This window comes from Triticum dicoccoides, chromosome 6B, assembly GCF_002162155.2.
Source record: "Triticum dicoccoides isolate Atlit2015 ecotype Zavitan chromosome 6B, WEW_v2.0, whole genome shotgun sequence".
Classification (NCBI taxonomy): Eukaryota; Viridiplantae; Streptophyta; class Magnoliopsida; order Poales; family Poaceae; genus Triticum; species Triticum dicoccoides.
The window spans coordinates 706,796,167-706,815,369 of NC_041391.1; positions in this window are offsets into that span (position 1 = coordinate 706,796,167).

Here is a 19,203-nt window from a genome sequence, read left to right on the forward strand (position 1 = left end):
AGCCAATTAAGATACAAACAAGATGTAAAAAGGCTCAACACACAACTCACACATACATGAAGTGCAAACCAACATACACATACTTGATTACTCAAGATAAGCAAATTGGAAGCACACATATGCAAACACATGCAAGGTACAAAACCAAAACATGCAAAGGGGCAAGTAAGTTTCAATGTAAACAATTTAAGTACAAGTTACCGCAAGGAGGGACATTGGATATGAGATAGAAACTTGATAATCCGAATGACTTGGCTTGAGACAATATGAGTGATGAAGACCCCTTAATTCTTCATAACGTAGCCAAGTCTCCAATGCCCTCCAGCAACACCTATTGATCAAGTTTGAGCTTGTTGGTCCCCAACCAAGTTGGGTCCTAAGAGGTTAGTCACAGTAGGCTTGGCAACCCAAAATGGTTCTTCTATTGACACCACTTTGAGTACCAACAAACTTGGCAAACACATTGCCAACCTTATCCTTCCCAAGAGAATATATATTATTTAGTTGGGTTGGATAAGTTACCACTAGTGCATGAAGAAGCGACATGACCTTTCTCACGACATAAGTAGCAACGTCTACTCTTCATTTTATTCTCACTTGATTTCTCAACAAGAGAAACATTAACTTGAGTCTTCTTGGGAAGTGGCCTTTCTTCAACTTGAGGTTGAGCATGAGATTGAACCTGTGGCCTCTTCCCTTGTTGCTTGTCACTAGTGCCTTCTTCTTCAATGAGCAAGATCTAACATGATGCCCTTCAATTTTGCACTTGAAGCAAATAATCTTGGCCGAATTCTTGAGTTGTTCTTGGCCCTTCTTCTTGTTTCTCTTGGACTTCTTCTTCTTATTGGAGTTGAATCCAGGTCCACCTTTTTCATTGGGGGATTTTTGCACACTCAAGATATTTTTGAGTGTGGACTTCCCTTCATGACACTTTTCCAAGTCTTTCTTCAAAGAAGTGACTTGGTCCTTGAGCTCTTTGATTTCCTCTACATGGTTAGTATCAACACAAGTGCTAGAGGAAGTAAAAGCTTCATCGTTAGAGCAACAAGGCAAGGAAAGCAATTCATCACAAGATGTGCCAATGTTATGCATAGATGAATTACGAGCACTAGCACATGGCAAGATAACATTTTGACTTGAATTAGTGCTAGTATCCACATGAGACTCACTAGACGTTACCTCGATAATCATAGCGAGCTATCTTTAGCACATTATGGGATACTATAAGATCATCATGAGAGCTTGTGAGCTTTACATGACTTTCTTCCAATTTCCTATAAGTGCTAGATAGCAATTCAAGTTGAGCCCTTAGCTCAACATTCTCCTTCAAAATGGATGCCTCACTATAAATAGAGTTAGTAGCACAAGCATCATCAATAATAGCAAGAGGAGAAGGCAGCTTGGCAAGCTCTTTAGAATATGAAGTTTTAAGTTGAGCATGAGACTCGTTGAGTCTGATGAGCTCACTCTTAATGACCCTTGAGCCATTTTGAGGTGCCCAAAGTCCTCAAGGAGTTTAGCATGTGCAACTTCAAGCTTCTCATTTTTAGTTTCAAAGACATTGGCCACCGAAAGAGCTCTATCATGAGATTCCTTCACTCTAGATAATTCTAGAGCAAAAGTCTCCTCAAGAGGCTTGGGAGAGGTCCGCAATCTCATTAGCGTAATGACGCTCATGACCTTCCATTTTGTCAATGGTAACCACATGCTCCTCAAGACGAGATTCCAACTCCTCAATATATTTCTTGCCCTCAATAACAATAGACATGATTTCCATGAAGTTGGAACGAGCAATTATATTCTTAAGAAGAGCTTTAAAAATCATACCCCCCCCTTAATTTTTAAGGAGGCAACAATATCATTCTCTTCATCATAATCAACATCATCATCATTCTTGCCATCTTCAATATCATCACAAGATATATTGGGTTTCAAAGTGGGAGATACCTTTGAAGCCTTGGCCATAAGGAAAAATTCAATAGAAGAAGTTGAGAACTCAACACGACCGGAGGCGGAGGGAGAACAATCATCCCCACAAAACTTGGACACGCCATATTTATCTTGAAGCTTTGTCCACAACTCACGAGCGTTCCAGAACGACATGAGTTTAAATATAACTACATTGCTCAAAGCATCAAAAAGCACATTAGAAGCTTGAGCATTGAGATAAGAGTTTTTCTCATCCTATAAAGATAATCTTTGGGATCCTTTGGAGGAGAAAAACGCATATCTACAATTCGCTCTAAATTTGGGTCCATGACCCTAAAGAGATTAAGCATGCGAATTACCCAAACATCAAAATTTGTGCCATTGAAACTAAGTGTGAGAGAATCCTACACCCCTAGTCGACATCCTTAATCTCTAGGTGGTTAAGCCCTATAAAGAGAGATGAGGCTCTGATACCAAATGAAAGATCGAGGATGTCGCCTGGGGGGTGGGGTGAATAGGCGCTTTAAAATAATTACGGTTTAGGCTTGAACAAATGCGGAATAAACCTAGTGATTAATTTGTCAAGCACAAAACCTACAACAACTAGGCTCACCTATGTGCACCAACAACTTATGCTAAGCAAGATAAACAACTAAGTGATAACAAGATATATGACAAGAAACAATATGGCTATCACAATGTAAAGTGCATAAGTAAAGGGCTCGGGTAAGAGATAACCGAGGCATGCGGAGACGACGACGTATCCCGAAGTTCACGCCCTTGCGGATGCTAATCTCCATTTGAAGCGGTGTGGAGGCACAATGTCCCCAAGAAGCCACTAGGGCCACCGTAATCTCCTCACGCCCTCGCACAATGCAAGATGTCGTTATTCCAATAAGGGACCCTTGAGGGCGGTCACAAACCAGTACAAATGGCAACCCTTGGGGGCGATCGCCGAACCCGTACACTCTGGCAACCCTTGGGGGCGGTAACTGGTACCCGTCAAATTGCTCGGGGCAATCTCCACAGCATAATTGGAGACCCCAATGCTTGCCCGGAGCTTTACACCACAATGATTGAGCTCCGAACACCACCAACCGTCTAGGGCGCCCAAGCACCCAAGAGGAACAAGCTCAAGGGTACCAAGTGATAATCCCCAAGTGCAGGGAATCATCATAGCAATTTCCAAAGGTGGAAGTGATAAGCATGGAGTGTCGAACCCACAAGGAGCTAAAGGCAAGATCAATATTCTCTCAAGTCCTATCTGCCACTGATACGACTCTACGTACACCGAATGTTTGCTTCCAACTAGAAATGAGAAATAAAACTATGTTGTGGGTATGAAGAGGATAACTTTGCATGATATCGAAGAGCTAAAATATAAAAGTAGGTGCTGTTATCATAAATTTAGAATATATTACTAAATATTTAAATAGCGAGTGTGGAATAATGATGGGTCGGTGTGCGGAATTATCCTAGGCAATTGTTAACAAGACCAGTGGTCGTCATTGCAATTTCATATGAGGGAGAGGCATAAGCTAACATACTTTCTCTTCTTGGATCATATGCACTTATGATTGGAACTCTAGCAAGCATCTGCAACTACTAAAGATCATTAAGGTAAAACCCAACCATAGCATTAACATATCAAGTCCCCTTTATTCCCATACGCCGTGACCCACTTATCCGTGTTTATGCTTCTGTCACTCAAGCAACGCAGACAATAAGTAAACCATGGACATCTTGCAACACCGTACAACGGGAATCCCTCACGCTTGCGCGACACGGAGGGCACAATAGGACAGCACCAAAATAAATCATACAACTCATACCAATCTAGATCATCAATCAACCCAAAGAGAAAGGATATCTACTCAAAACATCATAAGATGGCAACACATCATTGGATCATAATATGTGGCATAAAGCACCATGTTCAAGTAGGGATTATAGCGGGGTGCGGGAGATTGGACCGTGTAAAAGAGATGATGATGGTGATGTTGATGAAGATGATCACCGTGGCGATGATTCCCCTCCCGATGGCACTCCGGCGCCACCGAGAGAGAGGAGGAGAAGTTCTCCCCCTTGTGCTTCCTCCTCCATGGCCTCCCCCTGGATGGGGAGAGGTTCCCCCTCTGGTCCTTGGCCTTCATGGCGATGATGGCCCCTCCGAGATCCTTCCCCATGGCCTCCGGTATTGATGGCCCCCTCCGGCAAGGTGCCAGAGAGGGCCTAGATTGGTTTCTCGTGGCTACAGAGGCTTGTGGTGGCGGAACTTCCGATCTAGGTTATTTTCTGGAGGTTTGGGTATTTATAGAAGAGGTTGGCATCGAGGATAAGTCAAGGGGCCCCACAGGGAGTCCACGAGGCACAGGGGCGCGCCCTAGGGGGGTGGGCGCCCCCCACCCTCGTGGAGCCCATGGGGCTCCCCTCCGGTAGATTTTTGTTCCAGTATTTTTTATATTTTCCCCAAAAAATCTCCGTTGATTTTCAGCGCATTCGGAGAACTTTTATTTCTGCACAAAAACAACACCACGGTAGTTCTGCTGAAAACAGCGTTAGTCTGGGTTAGTTCTAATCAAATCATACCAAAATCATATAAAACTATTGTAAACATGGCATGGATACTTCATAAATTATAGATACATTGGAGACGTATCACCAAGCTCCCAAGAGTAATAAGCTTCTCAACTTGTAACTTCCACGTATCACCGTGGAGAACTCAAACCGATGCACCAAATGCAATGGCAAGGGCACACGGAGTGCCCAAGTTCTTCTCTCCCAAATCCCACCAAAGCAACTAATGCTAGGGAAGAAAATGAGAGGAATAACAAGGAGAACACCGAGAACTCCAAGATTTAGATCCAAGGGGTTCCCCTCACATAGAGGAGAAAGTGATTGGTGGAAATGTGGATCTAGATCTCTTCTCTCTTTTCCCCCCAAAACTAGCAAGAATCCATGGAGGGATTGAGAGATAGCAAGCTCGAAGAAGATCAACAATGGGGGAAGAACATGAGCTCAAAGGATAAGGTTCATTGGGGAAGAAGACCCCATTTTATATGCGGGGAAAAATCCAACCGTTATGCTCACAGCCCGCACAGAGCGGTACTATCGCTCATGGGAGCAGTACTACCGCTAGGTCGGTGGAAGCCCTTTGAAAAACAACAGCGAGGAGGCAAAAGGCCGATAGAACCGTCGGAACGATACTACCGCTCGTCCTCACGGTACTCCCGCTAGGGGTAGCAGTACTACTGCTAAAGGTAGCGGTACTACTACTTAGGAGCGGTACTAAAAAAATACATCCGTGCCTACTACCGCTGGACTTATGACGAGTTTTTGGTCCGGAGTGGAAGTAGCCATGGTAGTACCGCTCCCAAGAGCGGTAGTAAAAAAATACATCCCCTCCAGGCGGTAGTACCGCTCCCGTGAGCAGTAGTACCGCTGCAGCCTTTTTAAGGACACCAAAACTGACACAACTTCTGCAAACAGACTATGAATTCAACGAAACCAAGTTTGTTGGAAAGCTAGCGACAAGGGCTAACACAATATTTATAGAAATAACAATAATAAGGAAATTAGAAAATGTCCATAGGAAAATGGTGAGAACCCTTCCTCGAATAAGACCGGTAAAACCTCCAACACCAAAAATGCAATAGAAGAAGCATGTGAACTCCGTTTTCGATGAACTCGAGCTTGTCAAGAAGATGACCATAAGCTCCAAATATCACAAGGAGAAAACCAAACAAGAACCAAGAAAGATGATGCAAGCATGCAATGGTTTGAGCTCTCTACGAACGATACGATCAAGCTACTCACTTGAGAGCCCCCCCTTGATAGTACGGCAACCGATCCTATAACCCGGTCTCCAAATTACCACTATGATACCGGTAAAATAGAGAACCTATCAAGGCCAAACCTTTGCCTTGCATAAAGTCCACTTGAGCTAGATGTAGACGATCTTGACTTCCTCAAGTTGGACCACCTTTCTTGATTGCGTTGGCTTGATGAAGACTACTAGATTGCTCCCTGATACGTCTCCAACGTATCTACTTTTCCAAACACTTTTGCCCTTGTTTTGGACTCTAAGTTGCATGATTTGAATGAAACTAACCCGGACTGACGCTGTTTTCAGCAGAACTACCATGCTGTTGTTTTATGTGTAGAAAAGAAAAGTTCTCGGAATGTCCTGAAAATCCATGGAGGCACTTTTTGGAATTAATAAGAATTTCTGGGCGAAAGAAATACACCAGGGGGCCCAGGGCCTGTCCACGAGACAGGCCCCCCTGTAGGGCCTGCCCTTCTATCTCGTGGGCCCCCTGGACCTCCACCGACCTCAACTCCAACTCCATATATTCACGTTCTAGGAGAAAAAAATCAGAGAGAAAGTTTCATCGTGTTTTACGACACGGAGCCGCCGCCAAGTCCTAATCTCTCTCGGGAGGGCTGATCTGGAGTCCGTTCGGGGCTCCGGAGAGGGGGATTCGTCGCCGTCGTCATCATCAACCATCCTCCATCACCAATTTCATGATGCTCACCGCCGTGCGTGAGTAATTCCATCGTAGGCTTGATGGACGGTGATGGGTTGGATGAGATTTACCATGTAATCAAGTTAGTTTTGTTAGGGTTTGATCCCTAGTATCCACTATGTTCTGAGATCGATGTTGCTGTGACTTTGCTATGCTTAATGCTTGTCACTAGGGCCCGAGTGTCATGATTTCAGATCTGAACCTATTATGTTTTCATGAATATATGTGTGTTCTTGATCCTATCTTGCAAGTCTATAGTCACCTATTATGTGTTATGATCCAACAACCCCGAAGTGACAATAATCGGGATACTTCTCGGTGATGACCGTAGTTTGAGGAGTTCATGTATTCACTATGTGCTAATGCTTTGTTCCGGTTCTCTATTAAAAGGAGGCCTTAATATCCCTTAGTTTCCGCTAGGACCCCGCTGCCACGAGAGGGTAGGACAAAAGATGTCATGCAAGTTCTTTTCCATAAGCACGTATGACTATTTTCGGAATACATGTCTACATTACATTGATGAACTGGAGCTAGTTCTATATCACCCTATGTTATAGCTACTACATGAGGTATGGCATCCGGCATAATTATCCATCACTGATTCATTGCCTACGAGCTTTTCATATATTGTTTTTCGCTTATTTACTTTTCCGTTGCTATTGTTACAACTACTACAAAAACCCAAAAACATTTATCTTTAATTTTGCTACTGTTACCTTTATTACCATACCACTTTTCCTGCTAAATACTTTGCTGCAGATACTAAGTTATCCAGGTGTGGTTGAATTGACAACTCAACTGCTAATACTCAAGAATATTCTTTGGCTCCCCTTGTGTCGAATCAATAAATTTGGGTTGAATACTTTACCCTCGAAAGTTGTTGCGATCCCCTACACTTGTGGGTTATCAAGACTAATTTCTGGCACTGTTGCCGGGGAGCATAGCTCTATTCTCTGAGTCACTTGGGATTTATATCTGTTGATCACTATGAAGAACTTGAAAGACGGCCGAACTACTTTTTTGCCCTCAACTATGAGGGGAGGTAAGGAACTGCCATCTAGCTCTGCACTAGATTCTCCTTCCGTTATTAGTAGACTTGCGACACCTAAACCTGCTACTGCTATGAATTCTGATATGTCGCATGTTATTGATGATGCCACTTCTGCTATGCATGATGAAACTACTTCTGTGCGTGATACTACTTTGCCATTAGGTGAATTTCTTGATGAACAACTTGCTAGAGTTAGGGGGAATGAAATTACTGAAGAACCTATTATTGATGATAGTGATGATGAAGGTTCTCCCAATGATTATGTATTGCCTGTTGTTCCTAAGGGTTATGTTATGAATGAAGAAGCTGCTAGGAAAATCTTTGCTTGCAATGATAGATATGATCTTAAGAAATTATTAGTTAAATGGAAGCATCAGTCTCTTAATGCTAGAATGAAACCTGACCCTGCTTTTTCTACTTCACCTATCTGTGTTACTGATAAGGATTATGAATTCTCTGTTGATCCTGAGATTATCACTTTAGTTGAATCTGATCCTTTTTATGGCCTTGAATCTGAAACTGTTGTGGCACATTTTACCAAGTTGAATGATATAGCTACCCTATTTACTAATGATGAAAAGTCTTGCTATTTTTATATCCTTAAGATTTTTCTGTCCTCATTAAAGGGTGATGCTAAGACTTGGTATAATTCTCTTGCTCCTGGTTGTGTGCGTAGTCCCCAGGATATGATTTATTACTTCTCTGCTAAATATTTCTCTGCTCATAAGAAACAAGCTGCCTTGTGGGAAATATATAATTTTGTGCAAATCAAAGAAGAGAGTCGCCCACAAGCTTGGGGGAGGCTTCTCCGGTTACTTAATGCTTTGCCTGATCATCCTCTCAAGAAAAATGAAATACTTGATATCTTTTATAATGGACTAACTGATGCTTCCAAGGACTACTTGGATAGTTGTGTTGGTTGTGTTTTCAGGGAAAGAACAGTCGACGAAGCTGAAATACTATTAAATAATATGTTGACTAATGAAAATAATTGGACCCTTCCTGAGCCAATTCCTGAACCAATTGAGCCAACTCCTGAGCCTATTCCTAAACCCACTCCGAAGAAGAGAGGCATTTTATTTCTCAGTCCTGAAGATATGCAAGAGGCAAAGAAATCAATGAAAGAAAAAGGTATTAAAGCTGAACATGTTAAGAATTTACCTCCTATTGAAGAAATACATGGTCTTAATATACCGCCTGTTGAAGAACCATATTGTCTTGATAACCCGACACAGGTAGTAAAGGTAAATTCTCTCTATAGATATGATAAAGTTGAAACCCCCTCTACTAAATTTCATAGCCCATGCTTAGATGAATTTGATGACTTTATGGCTAGACAAGAAAGTTTTAATGCTTATGTTGGTAGAGAGTTAAAGAATAATGCTTTTGAGATAGGACGCGTAGGCGATAATATAGCTAGAGCTAAAGATGAACTCAAACTCATTAGCAAATATGCTTCTATGGTTGCTACTCAAGCTGAGTAAGTAATCAAAGCTCAAAATGATTTGCTTGATGAATTAAATAATAAAAATGACTTTGTTGTTAGAGTGGTTACTAGAACTGGTAGAATGACTTAGGAACCTTTGTATCCTGAAGGCCACCCTAAGAGAATCGAGCAAGATTCTCAGAGAAATAATCTAGAGGCACCTAGTTCTTCTAAAAAGAAGAAAAAGAAAAACGATAGAACTTTGCATGCTTCTAGTGAACCTACTGTAGACACACCTGAGAATCCCAATGATATTTCTATCTCTGATGCTGAAACTCAATCAGGTGATGAACATGAACCTAGTGATAATGTTAATGATAACGTTCATTTGATGCTCAACCTAGCAAAAACAATGATGTAGAAATTGAACCTGCTGTTGATCTTGATAACCCACAATGAAAGAATCAATGTTATGATAAGAGAGATTTTGTTGCTAGGAAGCACGGTAAAGAAAGAGAACCATGGGTTCAGAAACCCATGCCCTTTCCTCCTAAACCATCCAAGACAAAGGATGATGAGAATTTTGAGCTCTTTGCTAAAATGATTAGACCTATTTTCTTACGTATGCGCTTAACTGATATGCTGAAAGTAAATCCTTATGCTAAGTATATGAAGGATATCATCACAAATAAAAGAAAGATACCAGAAGCTGAAATTTCCACCATGCCTGCTAATTACACTTTTAAGGGTGGAATACCAAAGAAACTTGGAGATCTGGGTGTGCCAACTATACCATGCTCTACTAAAAGAAATTATGTTAGAACTGCTTTATGTGATCTTGGAGCCGGTGTTAGTGTTATGCCTCTCTCTTTATATCGTAGACTTGAATTGAATAAGTTGACACCTACTGAGATATCTTTGCAAATGGCCGATAAATCAACTGCTATACCTGTCGGTATTTGTGAGGATGTGCCTATTGTGGTTGCAAATGTCACTATCTTAACAGACTTTGTTATTCTTGATATTCCCGAGGACGATAGTATGTCTATTATCCTTGGTAGACCTTCCTTTAATACTGCAGGGGCTGTTATTTATTGCAACAAAGGCAATGTCACTTTTCATGTTAATGGTAATGAGCATACGGTACACTTTCCGAGGAAACAATCTCCAGTTCATAGCATCAATTCTATTGGAAAAGTTCCAACTATTATTATTGGAGGTTTTAAATTTCCTCTTCCTACTGTCAATAAAAAGTATGATATTCTTATTGTTGGGGATTTTCATATCCCCGTTGAGGTAACTTAGTGTTATTCAAAATTTCTCCGGTTCCGTGTTATTCGGAATGAGTTTGTTAACAAGACTTGATCAGCCTTGTTAGTGGATTCATTTTGATGATCACGAGATGGATGAAACTAGAAGGCACAACCTTCTGTACCCACTTTTTACTTTCTGTTATTTAGAATAAATAAAGCAAAAATAGTATTATCTGTCTGTTTTCTGAATTATCGGTGCATTAAAAAAAATATCCCGAAAATAAAAGTGCTCCAAATGCCCTGCAAATTTAGTATGATTTTTCTGGAATATTTGAGGATTTTAGGCACTGAAAACACTGCAGGAGGGGCAAGCACCAGGCCACGAGAGTGGATGGCGCGCCCCCCCTATAGGGCGCGCCCCCTGTCTCGTGGGCCCCTGGTGGCCCCCTCCACTTATGCCAGCACCCACACACTTCATCTTCTACCCAAAAAAATCCCCATCCAGCTCAAGCACGAGTTCTAGCTCATTTTGCTGCGATTTTCGATCTCCTTGCTCAAAGCTCCATTTACAAAACTGCTTTGGGAGATTGTTGCTTGGTATGTGACTCCTCCATTGGTCCAATTAGTTTTTATTCTAGTGCTTTATTCATTGCAAATTTTTGCTGCATAGGTGACCATGTTCTTGAGCTTGCATGTTAATTTTTTGAGGTCCCAAGCAATTCAATGCATGATATAGGCTCTAGGCACTTGTAGGAGTGGTTGCTACCAATCTTGTTTAGTTTTATTCACTTTTATTTTGAAGTTACTAAAATTTCAGAAATTTTCAGAAAATGTTAAGGAGGTTTTTGAAGGGCTCTTCTAGCCAAAGCTCTCAGGAAAAACAAGCCAAAGAGAAGGAAAAGGCCAAGTATAATCTTCCTCGCTTAGCGGAAGTACGGTCGTGTGAATGACCATGTGAGGATTTCTTGAAAGAAGCTGGAATTCATGAAGATTTTTATGCTTTGATCGAGACTGCAGGCCTCACCGGTTTCATGAACGACCGAATCGATCAGTATCTCTTACTCACCAATACTTTCGTGCAAAACTTTTATTATTATCCTAAGAAGTCACCGCCTGCAGTATCATTTCATTTATATGACGAATTCAAAGAAATGTCTTTACGTAATTTTTGCGTAGTGTGTAGGATACCTTATGAGGGGGAATTAGAGGAACCCCATCGTGAAGATGTGGGTGGCTTTGTTAATACTATAGCTGTAGAGGAGCCAAAGAAGGGCTCTGAGGCAAAAGTCTCTAGCATACACTTTCCTGTTTTACGCTACCTTGCCATATTTGCTAGTAGATGCTTGATTGGTCGTGGAAATAGTGGAAACTTGAGCGTTCCTGATATTATCATTCTTCAACATGCCTTGCTTGGAGACAATACTTTTAGTATGGGTGTCGTCGTTGCTAAACGGCTAGCCCTGAATCGTACAAAAGGCCCCATATTTGGAGGTATTTATGCTGCACGTCTTGCTAAATATTTTCAGATACCCATTAGGCACCATGAGAAAGAGGAGATAAAATTGCCTCCTCACATTTTAGATTACAAGAGCATGGTAACACACAAGTTTATTGTTGACAACGAAGATAAGATGCTCTTGTATAAACTTAGATTTAATAAGAAGCACATTGAGATTATTATTTTGCATGTGCCTCTGTTGTTTGATTTACTTGCAGAAAATTTTCTTGTCACACCGGAAGCGGTGAACAATCATCGAGCCCAAGCGTTTACTCCAAAACCTGAACCTGAGCCGGAATCTGAGCTGGACCCTTATCGTGCATCATCTGTCTAGTGGGATCCGGAGATGACCAGCCAGTGGTATCCTGATTATACCTCCCATTACACCGGGGAGAGTAGCGGCGGTCCTTGGTACTAGACCAACTCAGGCCAAAAGCCTAAGATTGAGGGAGTATGTATTTCTCACCGACTTTACATTCATGTTCACTAAACCTGGGCAAACGTCGGGCCGGGCCGGGTTTCGGGCCGGGCTTGTAAAAGCCTGACCTTCATTTCTCAAGCCCGAGCCTGCCCCGAAGCCTGAAATACTCCATATTTTCAAGCCCGAGCTCGGCCCGAAGTCAAGACCGAAGCCCAAAAGCCCGACTCGAATGCTATTTTCTAGTACGTGCACGTGCAAGCCCGATCCGAAGCCCGAAAGCCCGGCCCGAAATACGGGAAAATTGAAGCCCGAGCCTGGCCCGAACTATCTTTTGGGCTGCAAAACAAAGCCCGAGCCCGGCCCGAATGTCAAGCCCGGCCCGACCCGGCCCGGGTTTTTCAGGCCGGGCTCGGGCTGGGTCGTCGGGCCGGGGTGCCCATGCCCGGGTTTAATGTTCACACACTAGTCGTCGGTGCTCATACTCTTTCATTGTATTATCCATGCTAGTTTAAATTTCTTTTTCTAGTTTTCTTCTTGTGTGTTTGATAAACCTTAAGAAAAACCAAACAAAATTAGTTAGTTTAATTTCCATTTGTAGTGGAATTAAAATGAAAACCCAAAAAGATTTCTTATTCTTCTTTTACTTGTTAGGAGATTTCCTGTGTAAATAGTTTTATTTTCCTTCTTTTGGGGGTCGAGAAGACTATATTGAAAATGCTTGGTGGCTCTTATATGCATGATTGTTTATTTAACTTAGAGGCCATATTACTTGTCTTCTCTCTTGAGTTTAATGCTTGCAGATTCCAGCTTAGTCCAATGCACGTGCACTCTTATTATTATACACATCGTTCGGTCGTGCAAGTGAAAGGCAATAATGACGATATATGATGGACTTATTGGGATGAGAAAAGCTGGTATGAACTCGACCTCTCTTGTTTTTGTAAATATGATGAGTTCATCGTTTCTGAGTCAGCTTATTATGAAGTAAACATATTTGCAATGACATTTAGAGATTATAGTTGCTTGTGCCATGCTTGATTAGCTATGAGTTATAATGGTTTACCTTGCGTGCCAACATGCTATTAGAATGATTATGATGTGATATGATGGGATGGTATCCTCCTTTGAATGAATTGAGTGACTCGACTTGGCACATGTTCACGCATGTAGTTGAATCAAATCAACATAGCCTTCATGATATTTATATTCATGGTGGATTATATCCTACTCATGCTTGTATTCGGTGTGAATTAATTTTAATGCATGTTTATGACTGTTGTCGCTCTCTCAGTTGGTCGCTTCCCAGTCTTTTGCTAGCCTTCATCTGTACTAAGCGGGAATACTGCTTGTGCATCCAAACTCCTTAAACCCCAAAGTTGTTCCATATGAGTCCACTATACCTTCCTATATGTGGTATTTACCTGCCGTTCCAAGTAAATTTGTATGTGCCAAACTCCAAACCTTCAAATGAAATTCTGTTTTGTATGCTCGAGCAGCTCATGTTACAACTAGGGCTGCCTATATCTTCCATGCTAGGTGGGTTATTCTCAAGAGGAGTGGACTCCGCTCCTCATTCACGAGAAAGGGCTAGTAACCGGGATGCCTAGTCCCATGATCCAAAAAGATCAAAGCAAATCAAAATAATTAAACAAAACTCCCCCAGGGCTGTTGTTAGTTGGAGGCACTCGTTGTTTCGAGCAAGCCATGGATTGATGCTTGTTGGTGGTTGGGGGAGTATAAACCTTTACTATTCTGTTTGGGAACTGCCTATAATGCATGTAGTATGGAAGATACAGCCATCTCATAGTTGTTGTGTTGACAGCAAAAGTATGCCAGTCAAAATGTTATTCAATCTCTATTTTAAAATCGAGCTCTGGCACCTCTACAAATCCCTGCTTCCCTCTGCGAAGGGCCTATCTATTTACTTTTATATTGAGTCATCACCCTTTCTATTAAAAAGCACCCGCTGGAGAGCACACTGTCATTTGCATTCATTACCATTGGTTTATATTGGGTATGACTTGACTGGATCTCTTTTACCATGAATTACAATGTTGAGTCAGTCCTTGATCTTTAAAGGTGCTCTGCATTTATGTTTTGCAGTCTCAGAAAGGGCTAGCGAGATACCATTTTGTTATATCATGTTATGATTGTTTTGAGAAAGTGTTGTCATTCGAGTTTTATTATTATAGCTCGCTAGGTGATTATGCTATTGATATGAGTAATTGTGAGACCTAAGTGTTATTGTGAGTATGGTTAGTTCATAATATTTGCTGAAACTTGAATGCTGGCTTTTCATGTTACAACAAGAAGAGCAAATAGAGTTTGTAAAAGTTTTTCTTTATCACTTTCAGTTTATCAACTGAATTGCTTGAGGACAAGCAAAGGTTTAAGCTTGGGGGAGTTGATACGTCTCCAACATATCTACTTTTCCAAACACTTTTGCCCTTGTTTTGGACTCTAACTTGCATGATTTGAATGAAACTAACCCGGACTAATGCTGTTTTCAGCAGAACTGCCATGATGTTGTTTTATGTGTAGAAAAGAAAAGTTCTTGGAATGTCCTGAAAATCCACGGAGGCACTTTTTGGAATTAATAAGAATACACCAGGGGGCCCAGGGCCTGTCCACGAGACAGGGGGGCACGCCCCCCTGTAGGGCGTGCCCTCCTATCTCGTGGCCCCCCTGGACCTCCACCGACCTCAACTCCAACTCCATATATTCACGTTCGGGGAGAAAAAAATCAGAGAGAAAGTTTCATCGTGTTTTACGACACGAAGCCGCCGCCAAGCCCTAATCTCTCTCGGGAGGGCTGATCTGGAGTCCGTTCGGGGCTCCGGAGAGGGGGATTCGTCGCTGTCGTCATCATCAACCATCCTCCATCACCAATTTCATGATGCTCACTGCCGTGCATGAGTAATTCCATCATAGGCTTGATGGATGGTGATGGGTTGGATGAGATTTACCATGTAATCAAGTTAGTTTTGTTAGGGTTTGATCCCTAGTATCCACTATGTTCTGAGATTGATGTTGCTATGACTTTGCTATGCTTAATGCTTGTCACTAGGGCCCGAGTGCCATGATTTCAGATCTGAACCTATTATGTTTTCATGAATATATGTGTGTTCTTGATCCTATCTTGCAAGTCTATAGTCACCTATTATGTGTTATGATCCGACAACCCCGAAGTGATAATAATCGGGATACTTCTTGGTGATGACCGTAGTTTGAGGAGTTCATGTATTCACTATGTGCTAATGCTTTGTTCCGGTTCTCTATTAAAAGGAGGCCTTAATATCCCTTAGTTTCCGCTAGGACCCCGCTGCCACGGGAGGGTAGGACAAAAGATGTCATGCAAGTTCTTTTCCATAAGCACGCATGACTATTTTCGGAATACATGCCTACATTACATTGACGAACTGGAGCTAGTTCTATATCACCCTATGTTATAGCTATTACACGAGGAATCGCATGATTACTAGAGTAGCATAATCATGTGGACACACAAAAACAGTAAGGATAAATATTGGGTTGTCCCCCAACAAGCGCTTTTCTTTAATGCCTTTCTAGCTAGGCATGATGATGACAATGATGCTCACATAAAAGATAAGAATTGAAACATAACGGGAGCATCATGAAGCATATGACTAGCACATTTAAGTCTAACCCACTTCCTATGCATAGGGATTTTTTGAGCAAACAACTTATGGGAACAATAATCAACTAGCATAGGGGGCAAAACAAGCATAACTTCAAGATTTTAAGCACATAGAGAGGAAACTTGACATTATTGCAATTCCTACAAGCATATATTCCTCCCTCATAATAATTTTCAGTAGCATCATGAATGAATTCAACAATATAACCAGCACCTAAAGAATTCTTTTCATGATCTACAAGCATAGAAGATTTACTACTCTCCGCATAAGCAAAATTCTTCTCATTCGGAATATTGGGAGTATCATAAGAGACTTGAACACTAAAAATTGTTTACACATTAAAAGAGTAATGTTCAGAAAAAGGGTAATCATAATCATGACAAGATTTGTAAATATAATCATCACTACTTTTTATAGCATAAGTTTCATCACAATAATCATCATAAGTAGCAACTTCGTTCTCATCATAATCGATTGAAACCTCTCCTAAGATAGTGGAATCACTAAATAAAGTTGACACTCTTCCAAATCCACTTTCGTATTCATCGCAATAAAACTCAACATCCTCCAAAATAGTGGGATCACTACTTCCTAAAGTTGACACTCTTCCAAACCCACTTTTATCAATACAACCATCATAAATAGGAGGCATGCTTTCATCATAATAAATATTCTCATCAAAACTTGGGGGACTAAAAGTATCATATTCATCAAACATAGCTTCCCCAAGCTTGTGGCTTTGCATATCATTAGCATCACGGATATTCAAGGAATTCAAACTAACAACATTGCAATCATGCTCATCCTACAAAGATCTAGTACCAAACATTTTAATGCATTCTTCTTCAAGCACTTGAGCACAATTTTCCTTTCCATCATACTCACGAAAGATATTAAAAAGATGAAGCGTATGAGACAAACTTAACTCCATTTTTTTGTAGTTTTCTTTTATAAACTAAACTAGTGATAAAACAAGAAACAAAAAGATTCAATTGCAAGATCTAAAGATATACCTTCAAGCACTCACCTCCCCAGCAATGGCGCCAGAAAAGAGCTTAGTTGACAGGGTGTGAGTGAGTGCCGCTTACCTAGCCTCCCCGGCAACGACGCCAGAAAAGAGCTTGATGTCTACTACACAACCTTCTTCTTGTAGACGTTGTTGGGCCTGCAAGTGCACAGGTTTGTAGGACAGTAGCAAAGTTCCCTCAAGTGGATGACCTAAGGTTTATCAATCCGTGGGAGGCATAGGATCAAGATGGTCTCTCTCAAACAACCCTGCAACCAAATAACAAAGAGTCTCTTGTGTCCCCAACACACCCAATACAATGGTAAATTGTATAGGTGCACTAGTTCGGCGAAGAGATGGTGATACAAGTGCAATATGGACAGTAGATATAGGTATTTGTAATCTGAAATAATAAAAATAGCAAGGTAACTAATGATAAAAGTGAGCGTAAACGGTATTGCAATGATGGGAAACAAGGCCTAGGGTTCATACTTTCACTAGTGCAAGTTCTCTCAATAATAATAACATAGATAGATCATATAACAATCCCCCAACATGCAACAAAGAGTCACTCCAAAGCCACTAATAGCAGAGAACAAACGTAGAGATTATGGTAGGGTACGGAACCACCTCAAAGTTATTCTTTTAGGTCGATCTATTAAAGAGTTCGTACTAGAATAACACCTTAAGACACAAATCAACCAAAACCCTAATGTCACCTAGATACTCCATTGTCACCTCAAGTATCCGTGGGCATGATTATACAATATGCATCACACAATCTCAGATTCATCCAACCAACATAAAAGTATTTCAAAGAGTGCCCCAAAGTTTCTACCGAAGAGTCAAAAAAACGTGTGCCAACTCCTATGCATAGGTTCATGGGTGGAACCCGCAAGTTGGTCACCAAAACATACATCAAGTGGCACGTGATATCTCATTATCACCACAGATAAACACGGCAAGACATACATCAAGTGTTCTCAAATAAAGACTCAATCCGATAAGACAACTTGAAGAGGGAAACTCAATTCATCACAAGAGAGTAGAGGGGGAGAAACATTATAAGATCCAACTACAATAGCAAAGCTCACGATACATCAAGATCGTGCCATAGAGAGAACACGAGAGAGAGAGAGAGAGATCAAACACATAGCTACTGGTACATACCCTCAGCCCCGAGGGTGAACTACTCCCTCCTCGTCATGGATAGTGCCGGGATGATGAAGATGGCCACCGGTGATGGGTTCCCCCTGCGGCAGGGTGCCGGAACAGACTCCCGAGAGGTTTTTGGTGGCTACAGAGGCTTGCGGCGGCGGAACTCCCGATCTATCTTGATATTCGATGTTTTTAGGGTACGTAGGCTTATATAGGCGAAAGAAGTCAGTCGGAAGGTGCTCGAGGGGCCCACGAGACAGGGGGGCGCCCTCCTATCTCGTGGCTGTCTCGAGGATCTTCTGACGTGAACTCCAAGTCTCCAGGACCATATTCTTCCAAAAAATCACGTTGCCGAAGGTTTCATTCCGTTTGGACTCCGTTTGATATTCCTTTTCTTTGAAATACTAAACAGGCAATAAAACAGCAATATGGGCTGGGCCTCCGGTTAAAGGTTAGTGCCAAAAGTAATATAAAAGTGTATAATAAAGTCTATAATCATTCAAAACAGATAATAAAATATCATGAATGCTTCATAAAGTATAGATACGTTGGAGAAGTATCAGCATCCCCAAGCTTAATTCCTACTCGTCCTCGAGTAGGTAAATGATAAAAGAAAGAATTTATTAAGCGTGAATGCTAGAAGGTGCACAAGTATGATCAATGATAATTTCAATCACCTTTTCTAGCATGATAATATGTCATAACAGTAGTTCATCTCATAAAACTTCTCACGATAAAGTAACAAGCAATTCACATGTCAAAGCATAGACCATAAACTTTCTTGAAAACTAGCAAACTTCATTCTCAGTCATCAAACAATTGCAATTCATCTTATTTTCAGGAATAGCAAACTCCACATACTCAACTATCATATAGTCTTCTACAATTGCTAACACTCACGCAATACTAATGGTTATGGAGTTTCAGTCGAACGCTGAGAAAGATAGGGGCTTATAGTGTTGCCTCCCAATGTATTCACCTTTGGGTGATGTCAACAATAATTGTTCATGCTTACTTACATCCAATTGGATATATATATCAGGATCACCCCAACACAAAGTGCTTGCCAAAGGATAAAATGAAAAAGTGAAAGGTGAAGATCACCTTGACTCTTGCATAAAGTAAAAGACATAAACTAAAAGATAGGCCCTTCGCAGAGGGAAGCAGAGGTTGTCATGCACTTTTAGGGTTGGATGCACAAAATCTTAATGCGAATGAACGTCACTTTATATTGCACTTGTATATGGACCTTTATTATGCAGTCCGTCGCTTTTAT